Genomic DNA, 9201 nt, shown 5'->3' on the forward strand with positions numbered 1-9201 from the left:
ATATATATATATATATTAGGAATACAAATAAATATTACACACACACATATGCATATATTGTTTGTGTGTGTGTTTATATATTTATATACTTTTTTCCTCTATAAAAAATAATGTCATGTTTTGCATTATTGACCAAAATTGGGAATATTGTGATATACATTTTTCTTGTACTGCCTACTACTATGTTGCTATTTATCTTCATTATTTATATGTCTATTTTTTTTTAGAACTTGATCATTTCTAGGATTACTATTATTTGTATTAATTATTCAGATTAATAAGATGTTATTATAATTTCAGTAGTCTGATAATACAGTTCTAATGTTAAGTTATTAACATTTTAAGTTACTACCATTCAGGCTATACATTTTAGATACTGGTAAAAAATGAATGCAGCCTGAATGCACTGTAAGCCGCTTTGGATAAAAGCGTCTGCTAAATGCATAAATTATTATTATTAAAATTATTATTAATTATTAAGTTAACATTCATTTACATGTTTGTTTTTCAGGTCACGCCTCCAGTAATAAACCCACTGCTAAGTGGAATGCCGTTTCAGTGAAAGGACTGGATGAACACGGCTTTCTCTGACAGCAGATCTCATCACCAAACACTGCGGATTGTAATGTGTAGTATGCATTCAAACACAGCGTGTGTGCCAGTATCAGACTTTACATTTGCACATTTTCAAGCCAAAAGAGAACAATATTACGTAACTTTAAAGAAAATATTCCAAAACACTCCGTAGGCTTAAGGCTATCTGATGTGTATGTAACTTAAGAATAAGATTGATGGTCCAATGACAGTTTGCCCTATTTCTGAGAAAGTGCTTTAGTTGGGTTTCTGTTCACTGCTTCTGATTTTCTTAATGTTCTGATAGTTTTTGGAGGGAGGAGCTGCTAAAAGATTTGATTGTGTTTTCAGAAGGTGAAGCTGCTAAATGTGAAGCTGCTTTTGAGAAGCAAAATTAAGCTTAATGTTCGCTGGCCTTTTTTGTCGGTTTAGGTGTGTAATATACCTTGTTTTATTATTTAGTCCCTGATCTATAATTAAAAAGGGCCACTTTACATGTTTTCACCCTTTTATCATGTTGAGCTCAGCTTTTTTGACCAATGTGCACAGAAATTATAGAGAAGACACTGGAGGTTGTTTGGTCATTTATATGTAAAAAGTGGAATTTATTTGGGCACATCTAAATATGCTTGTTTTCTTTTCATATTTGGAACAATACAAGTTGTGCATTTTGTTTTTATTTGTATGATAATGTTGCTTGGCAGAACACTGAACAGTGCCTTATTTTGTATGTAAAGATGGGATAAAGGTGTTTTTATCCGTAAAATGTTAACTTTTTCGATTCTTTTATAATATTGTAGCTCTTTTTGGTTAAGAACTTTTAATAAACTGATTTATTTAAGCATAACATGGTTGCATAATTTATGTGAAGATTGACACTACCATTCAAAAGTTTGTGGTCAGTGAGATTTTAAAGGGGTCATATGATGCTGCTAAAAAGAACATTATTTTGTGTATTTGGTGTAATGAAATGTGTTTATGCGGTTTAAAGTTAAAAAAACACATTATTTTCCACATACTGTACATTATTGAAAAAAATTATACACATTAACATCATGGCTACAAAATCTAAAAGACCCCAGTCCCATAACATACAGAGCACATACAGTAATAAATACAATACAAATAACACTTGAGTAGCATGCAGTATATTACATTTACATTATAAGACCCAACAGTCCTCTGAGTTCGAGAAGATGTTTTGTGATCGCGTCACTCTTGGGCTTAGAAACAGTGAGCTGACATTGCAAACACTTGTTAATGTGGGCTGTTCTGTTTGTATTTGTTTTCTAACAGACTCTGAAGTGCATCAGCAGACAACACACCACATGACAGCACAGTGACGTCACGATTAACACGTGCACTAAGCAGTGGAGATGTTGTGGGTGAGAGTCTGTGCAGCTGTGACTGAACTCACATTTTAACGTGACACACATAGCTGTGTCCCTTTCCTTTCTTACAGTCTCGTATCTGCCATTTCGTCTTTCTCCAGACCAGGACGCACCTCCTCGTTCCCTTCTTCCTGTTTTTAGGAGGAAGTGACAGGCTCTCCACTCACCCACTCCCAGCGGCCTTTACTGTCACGATCATTCAGACCTGTCATTACACCGAGAGAGCGACCAGTTCATGTTTAACCCCTTAGAGCCTACTGGCTCACACTTCAATTTGGGGTCCAATTCTCACTATTAACTGTGACTTTTGCCTCAATAAACTCCTAATTTGCTGCTAATTAATAGTTTGTAAGGTAGTTGTTAAAGGGTTAGTTCACCCAAAAATTAATACAAAATACTAAATTAATTACGCACCCTCGTGTTGTTCCAAACCCGTAAGACCTTCGTTCATCTTCGGAACACAATTTAAGATATTTTTGATGAAATCTGAGGGCTCTCTGACCCTCTCATAGACGGCAAGGTAACTACCACGTTCAAGGTCCAGAAAAGATGATCGTAAAAAGTAGTCCGTGTGATATCAGTGGTTCAACTTTTTTGCGCAAAGAAAACAAAAATAACGACTTTATTCCACATTTTCGTCACTTGTGGACGCGCGTTCACGACAGTATCATGACTCGAGCCTCAAACCAAAACAGGCCTGTTCACTTTGCAGCATGAAAACTGAGAGCACAATGCCTGTCAAATGGAGTGTGACATTCCAGGGTTTTCTGTGGGAGAGCGGTAATTGCTTTTTTCAGTGTTTGGCCGTTGGTTGCACGGGCTGTGAATCCTGCCCACCCACTAATGAGTGAACGAGGTTCTGCTGTGCTCACTGTTTCCTGACCGAGCTGTGCGGGAGAATCAGGACTCTGCTTTCTTCAGTGAATCTGGCAGTTCTTTCATTTTTGCAGAATGTGGTTTTCAGCATCATTTTTATGCTTCCTAATTGGTCTTTTAGGACTAGGAGGGACTCACGGTTTGCTGTTAATGGAAGATCAGGGGGAGGAACTGGAAGATAGAGACCTGAGCAAAGCTATTTTGGAGATGTTGCATATAAATAAACTGTCAGTGCTTCAGCAGGCAAAGCCACACCCCTACATGAAGCACGTTTACCAGTCACTGGACGCACAGGCAAGAGACCTGAGTGGTGCTGATGGGACTCTTGTGCAGAGTTTCCGGAGCATTGAAGGTAAAGATACTTAAATTTTTAATCTGAATAAACTGAATCGAATATTAAAATCTATAAATGTTCTCATCTAAAAACTATTTATTATTGGGTATTGTATATACACCGAAATGAGTTTTAATACTACACTTCTCTGAATAGATGTTGATGCATAAAACATTTTGACAGCCTACAAAGTAATATATAAATATAATCTATAAAAAGGTTATAAAAGCTGCTTAATATTTTCAACTGAAAGACTCTTAAAAGATGTTATTTTCTAAATAAGACTCAAAGTATGGCACTCCGGGATGGATCTGGTTCAACATGTCCCAGCTGAGTCCCTTCATGAGGGTTGCAGAGCTGGTCCTGCTGAGGAAGACTCTTCATCACAAGCCGCTTAGTGTGACGGTCACAGTACACAGTCTTTCACCGGGAACTGATAACCTGAGCATTAGTGGCCCTCTTGCGGAGCACATATTGAGTCTGGACCAGCTGCCTCCATCAGGATATGACGTTTTCGACGTGACAGCTGCAATAACCCAGCCACCGCGCCACTCAGATATTTTGGGCTTCCAGCTGCGCTTCGGGGATGAGAGCGGCAGCTTGGTTCTCCATGAAGCCCTGACGCAGAGCCTCTACTGCTTGAACAGCAGCTCTCTCAGCCAGCCGCTCTTAGTGGTCTACAGGACCGCATCGATGGAGCACCAGCAGAGGGCGTCAGGAGCGAGTTCAGACTCAGAGCACAGACACGGCCGAGCTGCATGGCCAGCTCTGAAGATGACAGACTGAGAATACATCTGAGGCATGGGAGACACTTAGCTGCATGCAAGCTGTACGTTCATCATGTCAACCTTCATACGAGCAAGTTGAGTCAATGGATACTACAGCCGTCCAGTTTCAACATAAGTATTTGTAGGTATGACCTGTCTGTGTGTAATATATCACAATGATGAGTCAGGGGGATTTACAATATGTAAAAGTTTAAGAATGTGCCATTGAATATTCATAGTGTGTGACTTCCCTTATGAAAAAAATAGGTGCTCTTACTTGTATTGAATGTGCTATACATCAAATCTTAAAAGTATTTTTTTTAAAAACTGTACTTGTAGATAATATTAATTGAATAAAAGGCCACTTAAGTGTACTTAAAGAGAGACACTTTCATGACTGTTTCTTACGGAAGAGGATTAGGGCCAAGCAATAATGAAATTTAACAATAATGAGTTTTTTCTCGAAACACGACTTTATTCTCGAAATGTAATGATTTAATTCTCAACATTTTATTTCGACATTTTTCTTGAAATTACACGTTTAATCTCGCATTATAATGACTTTAATCTCGAGATGGTTTGTATTTTTTTATTGTTGCTTGGCCCTAATCCTCTTCCGTAGTTTCTTAACACACTTAAGTACACTTTTAAAAAGTAGTCTTTATAATGTTAAGTTTTACTTTAAATATATCAATGCTTTAATAATCTTTTGTCATACTTTAAAGTACGCTTATTTTGATGTCTTGACTAACACGCTAAAGCGCATGTAAAGTACTTGATTATAATTTTAACTGTTACTCGATATTCCATTTAAAATTTATGTATTTTAAATTGCAGCTTCGTCATTACAAGTGTGTAATTAGAAATATATTTAAATACATGACATACAAGTTTCAATGGAAATGACTGAAGTATATTTTAATTTGATATAAAAGCTTGTCAGTATTCAGCAGTGCACTCTAACCATATTTCAAAGACAATAGAAGTAAAACTACATATAAAGATGGACTAAATCCTACTTAAGTGGGTCAAAAATCCTTTGAGTTCAACTAATTGCATTTAATATTGATTTAAACTATAACACGGTTTCATTCTGTTTTAACTAAATATCATGCTAAAACCTTTGAAAACTTTACACTAAGGTCGCACTTAAGTATATAATCTTTTAAATGTTATTATTTCTGTAATAATATCCGACTCTTTTTAAAAGTAGGCTATGCTAAAGTGTATTTTTTCACAAGGGTTCCCCATGAATGGCAGTGAGTAACGAAAATTAGCTACGCTACTAGCCTAAACTATTTATTCAGCAGCATGATAGAAGTTAAAGCTTTAATGAGCTAGTAACATTGAGGGTAGCTGAGGGAATACACTCACCTAAATAGTCCGTGGGAAAGTGCGATTCTTTCTAGTGAATCCGATTATTCTAAATGGTCTTCATAGACTGAGAGTCCGATTCTTTCTAGTGAATCAGATTATTCTAAATGAACTGAGAGTCCGATTCTTTCTAGTGAATCAGATTATTCTAAATGGTCTTCATAGACTGAGAGTCTGATTCTTTCTAGTGAATCAGATGATTCTAAATGGTCTTCATAGACTGAGAGTTCGATTCTTTCTAGTGAATCAGATGATTCTAAATGGTCCTCAAATGCAGACTGTACATTTCCGATTCTTTCCAATCGGTTCGTCATAAATGGGGCTTTCCTTAGAAAGTCAGATTCATTCTAATGAATCATGCTGTCGGTTCATTTAAAAACGATTCACCTAAAGTCCCTTTAGGCCTATTATTTTGTCCATTCAGTTATGTAGGCCTACTGTAAGAGTGTGTTTATTGTATTTAATATAAATTTACCTGTTGAAAGTTTAAAACCATTGGCTTGACAATAGTTTAACTACTTCAGATAGCTTGTGGCATACACTTTAAAAGTAGCTTCTCTTCCTCAACACTCGTCTATGGTTACCAGCCCTGATTTTGCAAATAATTTATGCATTATGTATTCATTGTATGTAATAGAACAAAATAATTATGTCCTTCCTTTTTTGCCTCTTTAGAGGTACCTGTTTGAAAGAAATATCTGAGTCATCTGTTCAGAGACATCGAAAACACCATGGAGAAAATGTTTTACAAAGGTGCATTCAGTCGTCTTTGCAGCTTTTTATACTTATGAATAACAATTGTGAGTTTTATGAATACGCAGTTGTGACAGATGTTGACCTTGAAACTGTTTTCATATATTTTCTAGATCAAACTGCACTCCACAAGGCCTTTCATCTCTCATCGTGATGTACAGCAGCGACACAGCGGACATTAATATAAAAGAGCTAAAGGATATCAGAGCAGAGAGATGTGTGTGCCAACCGACTGCACAAATAAAAAGGACTGCAAAAATCAAACAGTTTGTGAAGGATTGACAGTTGTAGGAAAAAGTATTTGAACCCTGCATTGCTTATAATATTTGAATCGAACATAGAAAACATGCTTATCTGGTTAAAGGAATTGTTCAAAAAGAAAATTTACTGACAGTTTGCTCACATCCAAGATGTAGATGAGTTTGTTTCTTCATCAGAACAGATTTGGAGAAATGTAGCATTGCATCACTTGCTCACCAGTGGATGGTCTGCAGTGAATGGGTGCCGTCAGAATGAGAGTCCAAACAGCTGATAAAAACATCACAATAATCCACACCACTCCAGTCCATTATCGCCTTTGAGGCGAAAAACTGTGTGTTTGTAAGAAACAAATCCATCAAGACATTTTTAGCTTTAACCCTCAAAGACCGAGCCAGCCGCCCGTGGCTCAATATAACTATTGTTCTTAAATGTTTAATAACTTTTGAACCGCTAATCCTATCTGAATGCTTGTTACTTACCTCTTTTTCTGATTTCTTAGGTTCCAGCAGGGGGTGCCAGTGTGCAATTGGCTTACGGGGGTATGCGAGCATCTCATTCCAGTGGTCTCTACCTAAACCTTTAGCACCACTGCCCAAACGGCACACACCAATTATCTCATTGTGCCCCACCCTGAAAGAATGAATCATTTGTTACGGAATTATATATACATTGGTATATCCCTTTAATGTAAAGGAAAAGTTCACCTAAAAAGAAAAATTAGTTTACTTTTCCTCAGGTCATCCAAGATTTAGATGAGTTTGTTTTAGAGAAATTTAGCATTACATAAGCATTAGATCACTTGCTCATCAGCGGATCCTCTGCAGTGAATGGGTGCCGTCAGAATGAGAGTCCAAACAGCTGATAAAAACATCACAATAATCCACACCACTCCAGTCCATTATCGCCTTTGAGGCGAAAAACTGTGTGTTTGTAAGAAACAAATCCATCATTAAGACATTTTTAACTTCAAAATTGCTTCTGGCTAAAATACAAGTCCTCTATCCATAATATTGCTTTCTCCAGTGAAAAAAAATCATCTTGTCTGAATTGTCTTGGTGGATTTTGATGTGAGAGGACAACAGCAATGGACTTGTTACTTGTGGATTATTGTGATGTTTTTAATCAGCTGTTTGGACTCTCATTCTGACGGCACCCATTCACTGCAGAGGATGGTGAGCAGTAGATGTTACATTTCTCCAAATCTGTTCTGATGAGGAAACAAACTCAGCAAATTTTCATTTTTGTGTAAATCTTTTTTTATTTTTTTATTTTTTAATGGTATAAACATTCACAATGCAACAGTAGTTATCTGCGAATATTTGCTGTCAGTCAGAAGGTAAATGCACAAAAATCAGGAGGTATTCATTTCTCTTCACAAAATGCAATATTCTTAGGATGCCTGGTGTGAATCACTATGATGTCTGGGTTTTTCCTGGAACTTGTATATATTCAGATAGGCTATATATAGGCCTTTTTGGGAGGGGGAGGGTGGGGGTTTACTTGGGGGAGAATTGCAGATGTACTTTTGGCCACAAAAATGTCATAATAGAGCAAGAAAAAGTAGGCAACGTTACTTTCAATGTTCGCCTACTACAGTATGTTGAAGAAATTCACGAGTTTCACGATATGACTGAGTTATGTAATTATTAACAAGAAATAAAAAGTATATATGTGGATGTGAGGAAGTGAATTTTGAATTTGAGGCCATGGTGCTCAGTTTGGACAAAAAACTTTTCAATATGCCTTTCTCGGAAACCTCTGATGCCTTGGGGATATGAAACCGAAACAATCTGTTCTGGAATCTGACTGTAATGCGTGAGTGGAGGCCCTTCTATATTCTATATAGGATTTCTTTTATGGTTATATAGTTATATGATTACAATATTGTATGTTTACAATATTATGAAAAGCATAAGCATTTTTCTTCGTCTCTACCGCATCCAGACAGCAATTCCTATTTCATTTTTTGAAATGCAGCTTACGGAAAAGCGATCGTTCCAACCATTCCCTTTGATTTACATAATGAACTATGCAACAAACGACAGCCTAAAAAAACGAGCGACACTACACGCGCGCGCAGTTTAGCGAAAATTGCCAACTCTCGCGAGACAAATAAGCAACCGCAGCTTCAAAATCAAGCCCAAAACAAGCCCACGATTTTTTTGATAATTTATTATCATCAATATTATTTATTATCAATTATTTATTACCAATAAATGAGCCCGCAACATATTAAACTGAAACTTCCCTTTTATCTGAAAAGCAAAAACATAAGTTATTTGATAAAAATCAGCAAACTGCAACAAAGCAGGAACAAAACTCTTCTCCAATCACCTGTGAGCAGAATAGGATTGGACAGATGGAAAAGGAGAAAAACACAAGAGCCTCAAAGGGGAGCTGTAACATAGCCACATATTTATAGCCTACTAAAATATTGGCTACTCTAACCAAATCTACTCTTAGTGTTAGTATAGGCCTACTTGTTTTTTTTTACTCCTCTACGTCTACTACTATCATCGCTTGGATTACAGCGTCACGCGCCTTCTTTTTGAACGTGATTTTTCTTCAATCCCTCATTTAAGAAAAATCACGTTCAAAAAAAAGGCGCGTGCGGAGGGGGCGGAATATTTGACAAATTACTCTACAGCACTTATGTTTTTGCACTGATTGGCTATTAACTGTGAGCAGACAGAGTGTCAATCAATGCATTGGAGAATACAGTGAACATAAATGAAAAGAAACGAAGTTGCTTGTCAGGTTTTCCTAACAAGCAACCATATTTTTTTTAATAAACCCAAAAAACCGCGACCCGGGATTTTTTCACACAACTTTACAAAAAAAGAAGCCAAAGTCGCGTATAATACGCGGACTT

The 9201-nt window shown here is 36.7% G+C and overlaps 1 pseudogene; it reads left to right on the forward strand.

The window, feature by feature from the left end:
* Positions 1-2915: 2915 nt before the first annotated feature.
* On the forward strand, positions 2916-6350 carry LOC107740925 (growth/differentiation factor 6-A-like; annotated as a pseudogene).
* Positions 6351-9201: the final 2851 nt, after the last annotated feature.

Source organism: Sinocyclocheilus rhinocerous, unplaced genomic scaffold (assembly GCF_001515625.1).
Source record: "Sinocyclocheilus rhinocerous isolate Xijiao unplaced genomic scaffold, SAMN03320098_v1.1 scaffold1728, whole genome shotgun sequence".
Lineage (NCBI taxonomy): Eukaryota > Metazoa > Chordata > Actinopteri > Cypriniformes > Cyprinidae > Sinocyclocheilus > Sinocyclocheilus rhinocerous.